Here is a 16,424-nt window from a genome sequence, read left to right on the forward strand (position 1 = left end):
GTAATCCCTCTCACTATGTGCTCAGTGTAATCTCTCTCACTACGGGCCCCGTGTAATCCCTGTCACTATGGGCTCAGTGTAATCCCTCTCACTATGGGCTCGGTGTAATCCCTCTCACTATGTGCTCGGTGTAATCTCTCTCACTATGGGCCCGGTGCAGTCCCTCTCACTATGGGCCTGGTGTAATCTCTCTCACTATGGACTCGGTGCAGTCCCTCTCACTATGGGCCCGTGTAATCCCTCTCACTATGGGCTCGGTGCAGTCCCTCTCTCTATGGGCTCGGTGCAGTCCCTCTCACTATGGGCTTGGTGTAATCTCTCTCACTATGGGCTTGGTGCAGTCCCTCTCACAATGGGGTCGGTGAAATCTCTCTCACTATGGGCTCGGTGTAATCTCTCTCTTTCCAGGCTCGGTGTAATCTCTCTCACTATGGGTTCAGTGCAGTCTCGCTCACTATGGGCTCAGTGTATTCTCTCTCACTATGGGCTCGGTGCAATCCCTCTCACTATGGGCTTAGTGCAATCTCTCTCACTATGGGCTCGGTGTAATCTCTCTCATTATGGGCTCGGTGTAATCTATCTCACTACAGGCTCAGTGCAGTCCTTCTCATTATGGACTCAGTGCAGTCCGTCTCACTAAGGACTCGGTGTAGTCCCTCTCACTCTGTGCTCAGTGTAATCTCTCTCACTACGGGCCCTGTGTAATCCCTCTCACTGTGGTCTCGGTGTAATCCCTCTCACTATGGGCTCGGTGTAATCTCGCTCTCTATGGGCTCGGTGCAGTCCCTATCACTATGGGCCCGGTGCAGTCCCTCTCACAATGGGCTCGGTGCAGTCCCTCTCACAATGGGCCTGGTGTAATCCCTCTCACTATGTGCTCCACTATGGGCTCGGTGTAATCTCGCTCTCTATGGGCTCGGTGCAGTCCCTATCACTATGGGCCCGGTGCAGTCCCTCTCACAATGGGCTCGGTGCAGTCCCTCTCACAATGGGCCTGGTGTAATCCCTCTCACTATGTGCTCCACTATGGGCTTGGTGTAATCTCTCTCACTATGGGCTCGGTGCAGTCCCTCTCACTATGGGCTTGGTGCAGTCCCTCTCACTATGGGCTTGGTGTAATCTCTCTCACTATGGGCTCGGGTCCCTCTCACTATGGGCTTGGTGCAGTCCCTCTTACTATGGGCTTGGTGCAGTCCCTCTCACTATGGGATCGGTGCAGTCCCTCTCACTATGGGCTCGGTGCAGTCCCTCTCACTATGGGCTTGGTGTAATCTCTCTCACTATGGGCTCGGTGCAGTCTCTCTCACAATGGGCTCGGTGTAATCTCTCTCACTATGGGCTTGGTGCAATCTCTCTCTTTCCAGGCTTGGTGTAATCTCTCACACTATGGGTTCGGTGCAGTCTCGCTCACTATGGGCTCGGTGTAATCTCTCTCATTTTGGGCTCAGTACAGTCCCTCTCACTATGGGCTCGGTGCATATACCTCTCACTATGGGCTTAGTGCAATCTCTCACACTATGGGCACAGTGCAGTTCGTCTCACTATGGGCCCGGTACAGTCCCTCTCACTATGGGCCCGGTGCTGTCTCTCTCACTATGAGCTCAGTGCAGTCCCGCTCACTATGGGGTAGGTGTAATCCCTCTCACTATGGGCTCGGTGTAATCTCTCTCACTATGGGCTCGGTGTAATCTCTCTCACTATGGGCTTAGTGCAGTCTCTCTCACTATGGGCTTGGTGTAATCCCTCTCATTATGGGCCCGGTGTAATCTCTCTCACTATGGGCTCGGTGTAATCTCTCTCACTATGGGCTTAGTGCAGTCTCTCTCACTATGGGCTTGGTGTAATCCCTCTCATTATGGGCCCGGTGTAATCTCTCTCACTATGGGCTCGGTGTAATCTCTCTCACTACAGACTCGGTGCAGTCCTTCTCATTATGGACTCGGTGCAGTCTTTCCCACTATGGGCCCGGTGTAATCTCTCTGACAATGGGCTCAGTGTAGTCCCTCTCACAAAGGGCTCGGTGTAATCTCTCTCACTGTGGACTTGGTGCATATCCCTCTCACAGTGTGTTAAATGCATTCTCTCGCACGATGGGCTCAGTGCAATTGTCTCACTATGGGCCCAGTGCAGTCCCTCTCAATATGGGCTCAGTGCAGACCCTCTCACTATGGGCCCGGTGTAATCTCTCTCACTATGGGCTCGGTGTAATCTCTCTCACTATGGGCTCAGTGCAGTCCCGCTCACTATGGGGTCGGTGTAATACCTCTCACTATGGGCTCGGTGTAATCTCTCTCACTATGGGCTCGGTGAAATCCCTCTCACTATGGTCTCGGTGTAATCTCTCTCTTTCCAGGCTTGGTGTAATCTCTCACACTATGGGTTCGGTACAGTCTCGCTCACTATGGGCTCGGTGTAATCTCTATCATTTTAGGCTCAGTACAGTCCCTCTCACTATGGGCTCGGTGCATATACCTCTCACTATGGGCTTAGTGCAATCTCTCACACTATGGGCACAGTGCAGTTCGTCTCACTATGGGCCCGGTACAGTCCCTCTCACTATGGGCCCGGTGCTGTCACTCTCACTATGAGCTCAGTGCAGTCCCGCTCACTATGGGGTCGGTGTAATCCCTCTCACTATGGGCTCGGTGTAATCTCTCTCACTATGGGCTCAGTGCAGTCCGTCTCACTATGGGCTCGGTGCAGTCTCTCTCACTATGGGCTTGGTGTAATCCCTCTCATTATGGGCCCGGTGTAATCTCTCAAAATATGGGCTCTGTGTAATCTCTCTCACTACAGACTCGGTGCAGTCCTTCTCATTATGGGCTCAGTGCAGTCTGTCTCATTATGGACTCGGTGCAGTCTTTCCCACTATGGGCCCGGTGTAATCTCTCTGACTATGGGCTCAGTGTGGTCCCTCTCACGAAGGGCTCGGTGTAATCTCTCTCACTGTGGGCTCGGTGCATATCCCTCTCACAGTGTGTTAAGTGCATTCTCTTGCAGGATGGTCTCAGTGCAATTGTCTCACTATGGGCCCAGTGCAGTCCCTCTCAATATGGGCTTGGTGCAGTCCCTCTCACTATGGGCTCAGTGCAGACCCTCTCACTATGGGCCCAATGTAATCTCGCTCACTATGGGCTCAGTGCAATCTCTCTCACTACGGGCTCAGTGCAGTCTCTCTCACTATGGGCTCTGTGTAATCTCTCTCACTACTGGCTCGGTGAATAACCCTCTCACTATGGGCTCAGTGCAATTCCTCTCACTACGGGCTCGGTGCAGTCTCTCTCACTATAGCCTTGGTGTAATCTGTCCCAGTACGGACACAGTGCATTCTCTCTCACTATGGGCTCAGTGTAATCCCTCTCACTATGGGCTCAGTGTAATCCCTCTCACAATGGGCTTGGTGTAATCCCTCTCACTATGTGCTCGGTGTAATCCCTCTCACTATGTGCTCGGTGTAATCTCTCTCACTATGGGCCCCGTGTAATCCCTCTCACTATGGGCTCAGTGTAATCCCTCTCACTATGGGCTCAGTGTAATCCCTCTCACTATGGGCTAGGTGTAATCCCTCTCACTATGTGCTCGGTGTAATATCTCTCACTATGTGCTCGGTGTAATCTCTCTCACTATGGGCCCGGTGCAGTTGCTCTCACTATGGGCCTGGTGTAATCTCTCTCACTATGGGCTCGGTGCAGTCCTTCTGTCTATGGGCTCGGTGCAGTCCCTCTCACTATGGGCTTGGTGTAATCTCTCTCACTATGGGCTTGGTGCAGTCCCTCTCACAATGGGGTCAGTGTAATCTCTCTCACTACGGGCCCTGTGTAATCCCTCTCACTATGGGCCCCGTGTAATCCCTCTCACTATGGGCTCAGTGTAATCCCTCTCACTATGGGCTCAGTGTAATCCCTCTCACTATGGGCTTGGTGTAATCCCTCTCACTATGTGCTCGGTCCAATCCCTCTCACTATGTGCTCGGTGTAATCTCTCTCACTATGGGCCCGGTGCAGTTGCTCTCACTACGGGCCTGGTGTAATCTCTCTCACTATGGGCTCGGTGCAGTCCTTCTCTCTATGGGCTCGGTGCAGTCCCTCTCACTATGGGCTTGGTGTAATCTCTCTCACTATGGGCTTGGTACAGTCCCTCTCACAATGGGGTCAGTGTAATCTCTCTCACTATGGGCTCGGTGTAATCTCTCTGTTTCCAGGCTCGGTGTAATCTCTCTCACTATGGGTTCGGTGCAGTCTCGCTCACTATGGGCTCGGTGTATTCTCTCTCATTTTGGGCACAGTGCAGTCCCTCTCACTATGGGCTCGGTGCAATCCCTCTCACTATGGGCGTAGTGCAATCTCTCTCACTATGGGCCCGGTGTAATCTCTCTCACTATGGGCTCGGTGTAATCTCTGTCACTATGGGCTCGGTGTAATCTCTGTCACTATGGGCCCAGTGTAGTCCCTCTCACTACAGGCTCAGTGCAGTCCATCTCACTACGGGTTCGGTGCATGCCCTCTCACTATGGACTTGGTGTAATCTCTGTCACTGTAGGCTTAGTGCAATCGCTCTCACAATGGGCTCAGTTCAGTCCGTCTTACTATAGGCTCGGTTCAGTCCCTCTCGCTATAGGCTCGGTTCAGTCCCTCTCACTACAGGCTCGGTTCAGTCCCTCTCACTACAGGCTCGGTGCTGTCACTCTCACTATGGGCCCAGTGCTGTCCCTCTCACTATGGTCTCGGTGTAATCTCTCTCACTATGAGCTCAGTGCAGTCCCGCTCACTATGGCGTTGGTGTAATCTCTCTCACTATGGGCTCGGTGTAATCACTGTCACTACAGGCTTGGTGTAATCCCTTTCACTAGGGTCTCGGTGTAATCTCTCTCACTATGGGCTCAGTGCAGTCCCGCTCACTACGGGCTCGGTGCATATACTCTCACTATGGGCTTAATGCAATCTCTCTCACTATGGGCTCGGTGTAATCTCTCTCACTACAGGCTTGGTGTAATCCCTCTCACTATGGGCTCAGTGCAGTCCCTCTCACTATGGGCTCGGTGCATATACTCTCACTATGGGCTTAATGCAATCTCTCTCACTATGGGCTCGGTGTAATCTCTCTCACTATGGGCTCGGTGTAATCCCTCTCATTATGGGCTCAGTGCAGTCCCTCTCACTATGGGCTCGGTGCATATACTCTCACTATGGGTTTAATGCAATCTCTCTCACTATGGGCTCGGTGTAATCTCTCTCACTATGGGCTCGGTGTAATCCCTCTCATTATGGGCTCAGTGCAGTCCCTCTCACTATGGGCTCGGTGCATATACTCTCACTATGGGCTTAATGCAATCTCTCTCACTATGGGCTCGGTGTAATCTCTCTCACTACAGGCTCGGTGCAGTCCTTCTCATTATGGGCTCAGTGCAGTCCGTCTCACTATGGACTCGGTGCAGTCTCTCCCACTATGGGCCCGGTGTAATCCCTCTGACTATGGGCTCAGTGTAGTCCCTCTCCCTATGTACTCAGTGTAATCTCCCTCAGTATGGGCTCGGTGTAATCTCTCTCACTATGGACCCGGTGTAATCTCTCTCACTATGGGCTCGGTGCAGTCCCTCTCACTATGGGCTCAGTGTAATCTCTCTCACTATGGGCTCGGTGTAATCCCTCTCACTATGTGCTTGGTGCAGTCCCTCTCACTATGGGCTTAGTGCAATCTCTCTCACTATGGGCTTAGTGCAATCTCTCTCACTATGGGCTCAGTGCAGTCCCTGTCACTATGGGCACGGTACAGTCCCTCTCACTATGGGCCCGGTGCTGTCACTCTCACTATGAGCTCAGTGCAGTCCCGCTCACTATGGCGTTGATGTAATCTCTCTCACTATGGGCTCGGTGTAATCACTGTCACTACAGGCTTGGTGTAATCCCTCTCACTATGGGCTCAGTGCAGTCCCTCTCACTATGGGCTCGGTGCATATACTCTCACTATGGGCTTAATGCAATCTCTCTCACTATGGGCTCGGTGTAATCTCTCTCACTATGGGCTCGGTGTAATCCCTCTCATTATGGGCTCAGTGCAGTCCCTCTCACTATGGGCTCGGTGCATATACTCTCACTATGGGCTTAATGCAATCTCTCTCACTATGGGCTCGGTGTAATCTCTCTCACTATGGGCTCGGTGTAATCCCTCTCACTATGGGCTCAGTGCAGTCCCTCTCACTATGGGCTCGGTGCATATACTCTCACTATGGGCTTAATGCAATCTCTCTCACTATGGGCTCGGTGTAATCTCTCTCACTACAGGCTCGGTGCAGTCCTTCTCATTATGGGCTCAGTGCAGTCCGTCTCACTATGGACTCGGTGCAGTCTCTCCCACTATGGGCCCGGTGTAATCCCTCTGACTATGGGCTCAGTGTAGTCCCTCTCCCTATGTACTCAGTGTAATCTCCCTCAGTATGGGCTCGGTGTAATCTCTCTCACTATGGACCCGGTGTAATCTCTCTCACTATGGGCTCGGTGCAGTCCCTCTCACTATGGGCTCAGTGTAATCCCTCTCACTATGTGCTTGGTGCAGTCCCTCTCACTATGGGCTTAGTGCAATCTCTCTCACTATGGGCTTAGTGCAATCTCTCTCACTATGGGCTCAGTGCAGTCCCTGTCACTATGGGCACGGTACAGTCCCTCTCACTATGGGCCCGGTGCTGTCACTCTCACTATGAGCTCAGTGCAGTCCCGCTCACTATGGCGTTGATGTAATCTCTCTCACTATGGGCTCGGTATAATCACTGTCACTACAGGCTTGGTGTAATCCCTCTCACTATGGGCTCAGTGCAGTCCCTCTCACTATGGGCTCGGTGCATATACTCTCACTATGGGCTCAATGTAATCTCTCTCACTACAGGCTCGGTGTAATTCCTCTCACTATGGGCTCGGTGTAATCTCTCTCACTATGGGCTCGGTGTAATCTCTCTCACTATGGGCTCGGTGTAATCCCTCTCACTATGGGCCCGGTGCAGTCCCTCTCACTATGGGCCCGGCATAATCTCTCTCACTATGGGCTTGGTGCAGTCTCTCTCACTATGGGGTCGGTGTAATCTCTCTCACTATGGGCTTGGTGCAGTCTCTCTCACTATGGGGCCGGTGTAATCTCTCTCACTATGGGCTCGGTGTAATCTCTCTCACTATGGCCTAGGTGCAGTCCCTCTCACTATGGGCCCGGTGTAATCTCTCTCACTATGGGCTTGGTGCAGTCTCTCTCACTATGGGGCCGGTGTAATCTCTCTCACTATGGGCTCGGTGTAATCTCTCTCTTTCCCGGCTCGGTGTAATCTCTCACACTATGGGGTCGGTGCAGTCTCGCTCACTATGGGCTCGGTGTAATCTCTCTCATTTTGGGCTCAGTGCAGTCCCGTTCACTATGGGGTCGGTGTAATCCCTCTCACTATGTGCTCAGTGTAACCTCTCTCACTACGGGTCCCGTATAATCCCTGTCACTATGGGCTCAGTGTAATCCCTCTCACTATGGTCTCGGTGTAATCCCTCTCACTATGGGCCCGGTGTAATCTCTCTCACAATGGGCTTGGTGCAGTCTCTCTCACTATGGGGACGGTGTAATCTCTCTCACTATGGGCTCGGTGTAATCTCTCTCACTATGGGCTCGGTGTAATCCCTCCCACTATGGGCCCGGTGCAGTCCCTCTCACTATGGGCCCGGTATAATCTCTCTCAATATGGGCTTGGTGCAGTCTCTCTCACTATGGGGTCGGTGTAATCTCTCTCACTATGGGCTTGGTGCAGTCTCTCTCACTATGGGGTCGGTGTAATCTCTCTCACTATGTGCTCGGTGTAATCTCTCTCACTATGGCCTAGGTGCAGTCCCTCTCACTATGGGCCCGGTGTAATCTCTCTCACTATGGGCTTGGTGCAGTCTCTCTCACTATGGTCTCGGTGTAATCCCTCTCACTATGGGCCCGGTGTAATCTCTCTCACAATGGGCTTGGTGCAGTCTCTCTCACTATGGGATCGGTGTAATCTCTCTCACTATGGGCTCGGTGTAATCCCTCTCACTATGGGCCCGGTGCAGTCCCTCTCACTATGGGCCCGGTATAATCTCTCTCACTATGTGCGTGGTGCAGTCTCTCTCACTATGGGGTCGGTGTAATCTCTCTCACTATGGGCTTGGTGCAGTCTCTCTCACTATGGTCTCGGTGTAATCCCTCTCACTATGGGCCCGGTGTAATCTCTCTCACAATGGGCTTGGTGCAGTCTCTCTCACTATGGGATCGGTGTAATCTCTCTCACTATGGGGTCGGTGTAATCTCTCTCACTATGCGCTCGGTGTAATCTCTCTCACTATGGCCTAGGTGCAGTCCCTCTCACTATGGGCCCGGTGTAATCTCTCTCACTATGGGCTTGGTGCAGTCTCTCTCACTATGGGCCAGGTGTAATCTCTCACACTATGGGTTCGGTGCAGTCTCGCTCACTATGGGCTCGGTGTAATCTCTCTCATTTTGGGCTCAGTGCAGTCCCGTTCACAATGGGGTCGGTGTAATCCCTCTCACTATGGGCTCGGTGTAATCTCCCTCACTATGTGCTCAGTGTAACCTCTCTCACTACGGGCCCCGTGTAATCCCTGTCACTATGGGCTCAGTGTAATCCCTCTCACTATGGTCTCGGTGTAATCCCTCTCACTATGGGCCCGGTGTAATCTCTCTCACAATGGGCTTGGTGCAGTCTCTCTCACTATTGGGACGGTGTAATCTCTCTCACTATGGGCTCGGTGTAATCTCTCTCACTATGGGCTCGGTGTAATCCCTCTCACTATGGGCCCGGTGCAGTCCCTCTCACTATGGGCCCGGTATAATCTCTCTCACTATGGGCTTGGTGCAGTCTCTCTCACTATGGGGTCGGTGTAATCTCTCTCACTATGGGCTTGGTGCAGTCTCTCTCACTATGGGGTCGGTGTAATCTCTCTCACTATGTGCTCGGTGTAATCTCTCTCACTATGGCCTAGGTGCAGTCCCTCTCACTATGGGGTCGGTGTAATCTCTCTCACTATGGGCTTGGTGCAGTCTCTCTCACTATGGGGCCGGTGTAATCTCTCTCACTATGGGCTCGGTGTAATCTCTCTCTTTCCCGGCTCGGTGTAATCTCTCACACTATGGGGTCGGTGCAGTCTCGCTCACTATGGGCTCGGTGTAATCTCTCTCATTTTGGGCTCAGTGCAGTCCCGTTCACTATGGGGTCGGTGTAATCCCTCTCACTATGTGCTCAGTGTAACCTCTCTCACTACGGGTCCCGTATAATCCCTGTCACTATGGGCTCAGTGTAATCCCTCTCACTATGGTCTCGGTGTAATCCCTCTCACTATGGGCCCGGTGTAATCTCTCTCACAATGGGCTTGGTGCAGTCTCTCTCACTATGGGGACGGTGTAATCTCTCTCACTATGGGCTCGGTGTAATCTCTCTCACTATGGGCTCGGTGTAATCCCTCCCACTATGGGCCCGGTGCAGTCCCTCTCACTATGGGCCCGGTATAATCTCTCTCAATATGGGCTTGGTGCAGTCTCTCTCACTATGGGGTCGGTGTAATCTCTCTCACTATGGGCTTGGTGCAGTCTCTCTCACTATGGGGTCGGTGTAATCTCTCTCACTATGTGCTCGGTGTAATCTCTCTCACTATGGCCTAGGTGCAGTCCCTCTCACTATGGGCCCGGTGTAATCTCTCTCACTATGGGCTTGGTGCAGTCTCTCTCACTATGGTCTCGGTGTAATCCCTCTCACTATGGGCCCGGTGTAATCTCTCTCACAATGGGCTTGGTGCAGTCTCTCTCACTATGGGATCGGTGTAATCTCTCTCACTATGGGCTCGGTGTAATCCCTCTCACTATGGGCCCGGTGCAGTCCCTCTCACTATGGGCCCGGTATAATCTCTCTCACTATGTGCGTGGTGCAGTCTCTCTCACTATGGGGTCGGTGTAATCTCTCTCACTATGGGCTTGGTGCAGTCTCTCTCACTATGGTCTCGGTGTAATCCCTCTCACTATGGGCCCGGTGTAATCTCTCTCACAATGGGCTTGGTGCAGTCTCTCTCACTATGGGATCGGTGTAATCTCTCTCACTATGGGGTCGGTGTAATCTCTCTCACTATGCGCTCGGTGTAATCTCTCTCACTATGGCCTAGGTGCAGTCCCTCTCACTATGGGCCCGGTGTAATCTCTCTCACTATGGGCTTGGTGCAGTCTCTCTCACTATGGGCCAGGTGTAATCTCTCACACTATGGGTTCGGTGCAGTCTCGCTCACTATGGGCTCGGTGTAATCTCTCTCATTTTGGGCTCAGTGCAGTCCCGTTCACAATGGGGTCGGTGTAATCCCTCTCACTATGGGCTCGGTGTAATCTCCCTCACTATGTGCTCAGTGTAACCTCTCTCACTACGGGCCCCGTGTAATCCCTGTCACTATGGGCTCAGTGTAATCCCTCTCACTATGGTCTCGGTGTAATCCCTCTCACTATGGGCCCGGTGTAATCTCTCTCACAATGGGCTTGGTGCAGTCTCTCTCACTATTGGGACGGTGTAATCTCTCTCACTATGGGCTCGGTGTAATCTCTCTCACTATGGGCTCGGTGTAATCCCTCTCACTATGGGCCCGGTGCAGTCCCTCTCACTATGGGCCCGGTATAATCTCTCTCACTATGGGCTTGGTGCAGTCTCTCTCACTATGGGGTCGGTGTAATCTCTCTCACTATGTGCTCGGTGTAATCTCTCTCACTATGGCCTAGGTGCAGTCCCTCTCACTATGGGCCCGGTGTAATCTCTCTCACTATGGGCTTGGTGCAGTCTCTCTCACTATGGGCTCTTTGTAATCTCTCTCACTATGGGCTCGGTGTAATCCCTCTCACTATGGGCCCGGTGCAGTCCCTCTCACTATGGGCCCAGTATAATCTCTCTGACTATGGGCTTGGTGCAGTCTCTCTCACTATGGGCTCGGTGTAATCTCTCTCTTTCCGGGCTCAGTGTAATCTCTCACACTATGGGTTCGGTGCAGTCTCGCTCACTATGGGCTCGGTGTAATCTCTCTCTTTCCCGGCTCGGTGTAATCTCTCACACTATGGGGTCGGTGCAGTCTCGCTCACTATGGGCTCGGTGTAATCTCTCTCATTTTGGGCTCAGTGCAGTCCCGTTCACTATGGGGTCGGTGTAATCCCTCTCACTATGTGCTCAGTGTAACCTCTCTCACTACGGGCCCCGTGTAATCCCTGTCACTATGGGCTCAGTGTAATCCCTCTCACTATGGTCTCGGTGTAATCCCTCTCACTATGGGCCCGGTGTAATCTCTCTCACAATGGGCTTGGTGCAGTCTCTCTCACTATGGGGACGGTGTAATCTCTCTCACTATGTGCTCGGTGTAATCTCTCTCACTATGGGCTCGGTGTAATCCCTCTCACTATGGGCCCGGTGCAGTCCCTCTCACTATGGGCCCGGTATAATCTCTCTCACTATGGGCTTGGTGCAGTCTCTCTCACTATGGGGTCGGTGTAATCTCTCTCACTATGGGCTTGGTGCAGTCTCTCTCACTATGGGGTCGGTGTAATCTCTCTCACTATGTGCTCGGTGTAATCTCTCTCACTATGGCCTAGGTGCAGTCCCTCTCACTATGGGCCCGGTGTAATCTCTCTCACTATGGGCTTGGTGCAGTCTCTCTCACTATGGGGTCGGTGTAGTCTCTCTCACTACGGGCCCTGTGTAATCCCTCTCACTATGTGCTCGGAGTAATCTCTCTCACTATGGGCCCCGTGTAATCCCTCTCACTATGGGCTCAGTGTAATCCCTCTCACTATGGGCTCAGTGTAATCCCTCTCACTATGGGCTTGGTGTAATCCCTCTCACTATGTGCTCGGTCCAATCCCTCTCACTATGTGCTCAGTGTAATCTCTCTCACTATGGGCCCGGTGCAGTTGCTCTCACTACGGGCCTGGTGTAATCTCTCTCACTATGGGCTCGGTGCAGTCCTTCTCTCTATGGGCTCGGTGCAGTCCCTCTCACTATGGGCTTGGTGTAATCTCTCTCACTATGGGCTTGGTGCAGTCCCTCTCACAATGGGGTCAGTGTAATCTCTCTCACTATGGGCTCGGTGTAATCTCTCTGTTTCCAGGCTCGGTGTAATCTCTCTCACTATGGGTTCGGTGCAGTCTCGCTCACTATGGGCTCGGTGTATTCTCTCTCATTTTGGGCACAGTGCAGTCCCTCTCACTATGGGCTCGGTGCAATCCCTCTCACTATGGGCGTAGTGCAATCTCTCTCACTATGGGCCCGGTGTAATCTCTCTCACTATGGGCTCGGTGTAATCTCTGTCACTATGGGCTCGGTGTAATCTCTGTCACTATGGGCCCAGTGTAGTCCCTCTCACTACAGGCTCAGTGCAGTCCATCTCACTACGGGTTCGGTGCATGCCCTCTCACTATGGACTTGGTGTAATCTCTGTCACTGTAGGCTTAGTGCAATCGCTCTCACAATGGGCTCAGTTCAGTCCGTCTTACTATAGGCTCGGTTCAGTCCCTCTCGCTATAGGCTCGGTTCAGTCCCTCTCACTACAGGCTCGGTTCAGTCCCTCTCACTACAGGCTCGGTGCTGTCACTCTCACTATGGGCCCAGTGCTGTCCCTCTCACTATGGTCTCGGTGTAATCTCTCTCACTATGAGCTCAGTGCAGTCCCGCTCACTATGGCGTTGGTGTAATCTCTCTCACTATGGGCTCGGTGTAATCACTGTCACTACAGGCTTGGTGTAATCCCTTTCACTAGGGTCTCGGTGTAATCTCTCTCACTATGGGCTCAGTGCAGTCCCGCTCACTACGGGCTCGGTGCATATACTCTCACTATGGGCTTAATGCAATCTCTCTCACTATGGGCTCGGTGTAATCTCTCTCACTACAGGCTTGGTGTAATCCCTCTCACTATGGGCTCAGTGCAGTCCCTCTCACTATGGGCTCGGTGCATATACTCTCACTATGGGCTTAATGCAATCTCTCTCACTATGGGCTCGGTGTAATCTCTCTCACTATGGGCTCGGTGTAATCCCTCTCACTATGGGCTCAGTGCAGTCCCTCTCACTATGGGCTCGGTGCATATACTCTCACTATGGGCTTAATGCAATCTCTCTCACTATGGGCTCGGTGTAATCTCTCTCACTACAGGCTCGGTGCAGTCCTTCTCATTATGGGCTCAGTGCAGTCCGTCTCACTATGGACTCGGTGCAGTCTCTCCCACTATGGGCCCGGTGTAATCCCTCTGACTATGGGCTCAGTGTAGTCCCTCTCCCTATGTACTCAGTGTAATCTCCCTCAGTATGGGCTCGGTGTAATCTCTCTCACTATGGACCCGGTGTAATCTCTCTCACTATGGGCTCGGTGCAGTCCCTCTCACTATGGGCTCAGTGTAATCCCTCTCACTATGGGCTCAGTGTAATCCCTCTCACTATGTGCTTGGTGCAGTCCCTCTCACTATGGGCTTAGTGCAATCTCTCTCACTATGGGTTTAGTGCAATCTCTCTCACTATGGGCTCAGTGCAGTCCCTGTCACTATGGGCCCGGTACAGTCCCTCTCACTATGGGCCCGGTGCTGTCACTCTCACTATGAGCTCAGTGCAGTCCCGCTCACTATGGCGTTGATGTAATCTCTCTCACTATGGGCTCGGTGTAATCACTGTCACTACAGGCTTGGTGTAATCCCTCTCACTATGGGCTCAGTGCAGTCCCTCTCACTATGGGCTCGGTGCATATACTCTCACTATGGGGTCGGTGCATATACTCTCACTATGGGCTCAAAGTAATCTCTCTCACTACAGGCTCGGTGTAATTCCTCTCACTATGGGCTCGGTGTAATCTCTCTCACTATGGGCTCGGTGTAATCTCTCTCACTACAGGCTCGGTGTAATTCCTCTCACTATGGTCTCGGTGTAATCCCTCTCATTATAGGCCCGGTGTAATCTCACTCACTATGGGCTTGGTGTAATCTCTCTCACTATGGGCTCAGTGTAATCCCTCTCACTATGGGCTCGGTGTAATCTCTCTCACTACAGGCTCGGTGTAATCTCTCTCACTATGGGCTCGGTGAAATCCCTCTCACTATGGGCTCGGTGTAATCTCTCTCACTATGGGCTCGGTGTAATCCCTCTCACTATGGGCTCAGTGCAGTCCGTCTCACTATGGGCTCAGTGCATATACTCTCACTATGGGCTTAGTGCAGTCTCTCTCACTATGGGCTCGGTGCATATACTCTCACTATGGGTTTGGTGCAATCTCTCTCACTATGGGCTCGGTGTAATCCCTCTCACTTTGGGCTCGGTGTAATCTCTCTCACTATGGGCTCGGTGTAATCTCTCTCACTACAGGCTCGGTGCAGTCCTTCTCATTATGGGCTCAGTGCAGTCTGTCTCACTACGGACTCGGTGCAGTCTCTCCCACTATGGGCCCGGTGTAATCTCTCTCACTATGGGCTCGGTGTAATCCCTCTCACTATGGTCTCGGTGTAATCCCTCTCACTATGGGCCCAGTATAATCTCTCTCACAATGGGCTTGGTGCAGTCTCTCTCACTATGGGGTCGGTGTAATCTCTCTCACTATGGGCTCGGTGTAATCTCTCTCACCATGGGCCCAGTATAATCTCTCTCACTATGGGCTTGGTGCAGTCTCTCTCACTATGGGGTCGGTGTAATCTCTCTCACTATGGGCTTGGTGCAGTCTCTCTCACTATGGGGTCGGTGTAATCTCTCTCACTATGTGCTCGGTGTAATCTCTCTCACTATGGCCTAGGTGCAGTCCCTCTCACTATGGGCCCAGTGTAATCTCTCTCACTATGGGCTTGGTGCAGTCTCTCTCACTATGGGCTCGGTGTAATCTCTCTCACTATGGGCTCGGTGTAATCCCTCTCACTATGGGCCCGGTGCAGTCCCTCTCACTATGGGCCCAGTATAATCTCTCTGACTATGGGCTTGGTGCAGTCTCTCTCACTATGGGCTCGGTGTAATCTCTCTCACTATGGGCTTGGTGCAGTCTCTCTCACTATGGGGTCGGTGTAATCTCTCTCTTTCCCGGCTCGGTGTCATCTCTCACAATATGGGGTCGGTGCAGTCTCGCTCACTATGGGCTCGGTGTAATCTCTCTCACGATGGGCTCGGTGTAATCTCTCTCACTATGGGCTCGGTGTAATCCCTCTCACTATGGGCCCAGTGCAGTCCCTCTCACTATGGGCCCGGTATAATCTCTCTCACTATGGGCTTGGTGCAGTCTCTCTCACTATGGGGTCGGTGTAATCTCTCTCACTATGGGCTTGTTGCAGTCTCTCTCACTATGGGGTCGGTGTAATCTCTCTCACTATGTGCTCGGTGTAATCTCTCTCACTATGGCCTAGGTGCAGTCCCTCTCACTATGGGCCCGGTGTAATCTCTCACACTATAGGTTCGGTGCAGTCTCGCGCACTATGGGCTCGGTGTAATCTCTCTCATTTTGGGCTCAGTGCAGTCCCGTTCACTATGGCGTCGGTGTAATCCCTCTCACTATGGGCTCGGTGTAATCTCTCTCACTATGGGGTCGGTGTAATCCCTCTCACTATGGGCTCGGTGTAATCTCTCTCACTAAAGGGCTCAGTGCAGTCCCGCTCACTATGGGGTCGGTGTAATCCCTCTCACTATGGGCTCGGTGTAATCTCTCTCACTATAGGGCTCAGTGCAGTCCCGCTCACTATGGGGTCGGTGTAATCCCTCTCACTATGGGGTCGGTGTAATCCCTCTCACTATGGGCTCAGTGCAGTCCCGCTCACTATGGGGTCGGTGTAATCCCTCTCACTATGGGCTCGGTGTAATGTCTCTCACTATGGGCTCGGTGCAGCCCCTCTCACTATGGGCTCAGTGTAATCCCTCTCACTATGTGCTTGGTGCAGTCCCTCTCACTATGGGCTTAGTGCAATCTCTCTCACTATGGGCTTAGTGCAATCTCTCTCACTATTGGCTCAGTGCAGTCCCTGTAACTATGGGCCCGGCACAGTCCCTCTCACTATGGGCCCGGTGCTGTCACTCTCACTATGAGCTCAGTGCAGTCCCGCTCACTATGGCGTTGGTGTAATCTCTCTCACTATGGGCTCGGTGTAATCACTGTCACTACAGGCTTGGTGTAATCCCTCTCACTATGGGCTCGGTGTAATCCCTCTCACTATGGGCCCGGTGCAGTCCCTCTTACTATGGGCCCGGTATAATCTCTCTCACTATGGGATTGGTGCAGTCTCTCTCACTATGGGGTCGGTGTAATCTCTCTCACTATGGGCTTGGTGCAGTCTCTCTCACTATGGGGTCAGTGTAATCTCTCTCACTATGTGCTCGGTGTAATCTCTCTCACTATGGCCTAGGTGCAGTCCCTCTCACTATGGGCTCGGTGTAATCTCTCTCATTTTGGG

The sequence above is a fragment of the Hemiscyllium ocellatum genome, chromosome 6 (assembly GCF_020745735.1).
Source record: "Hemiscyllium ocellatum isolate sHemOce1 chromosome 6, sHemOce1.pat.X.cur, whole genome shotgun sequence".
NCBI lineage: Eukaryota > Metazoa > Chordata > Chondrichthyes > Orectolobiformes > Hemiscylliidae > Hemiscyllium > Hemiscyllium ocellatum.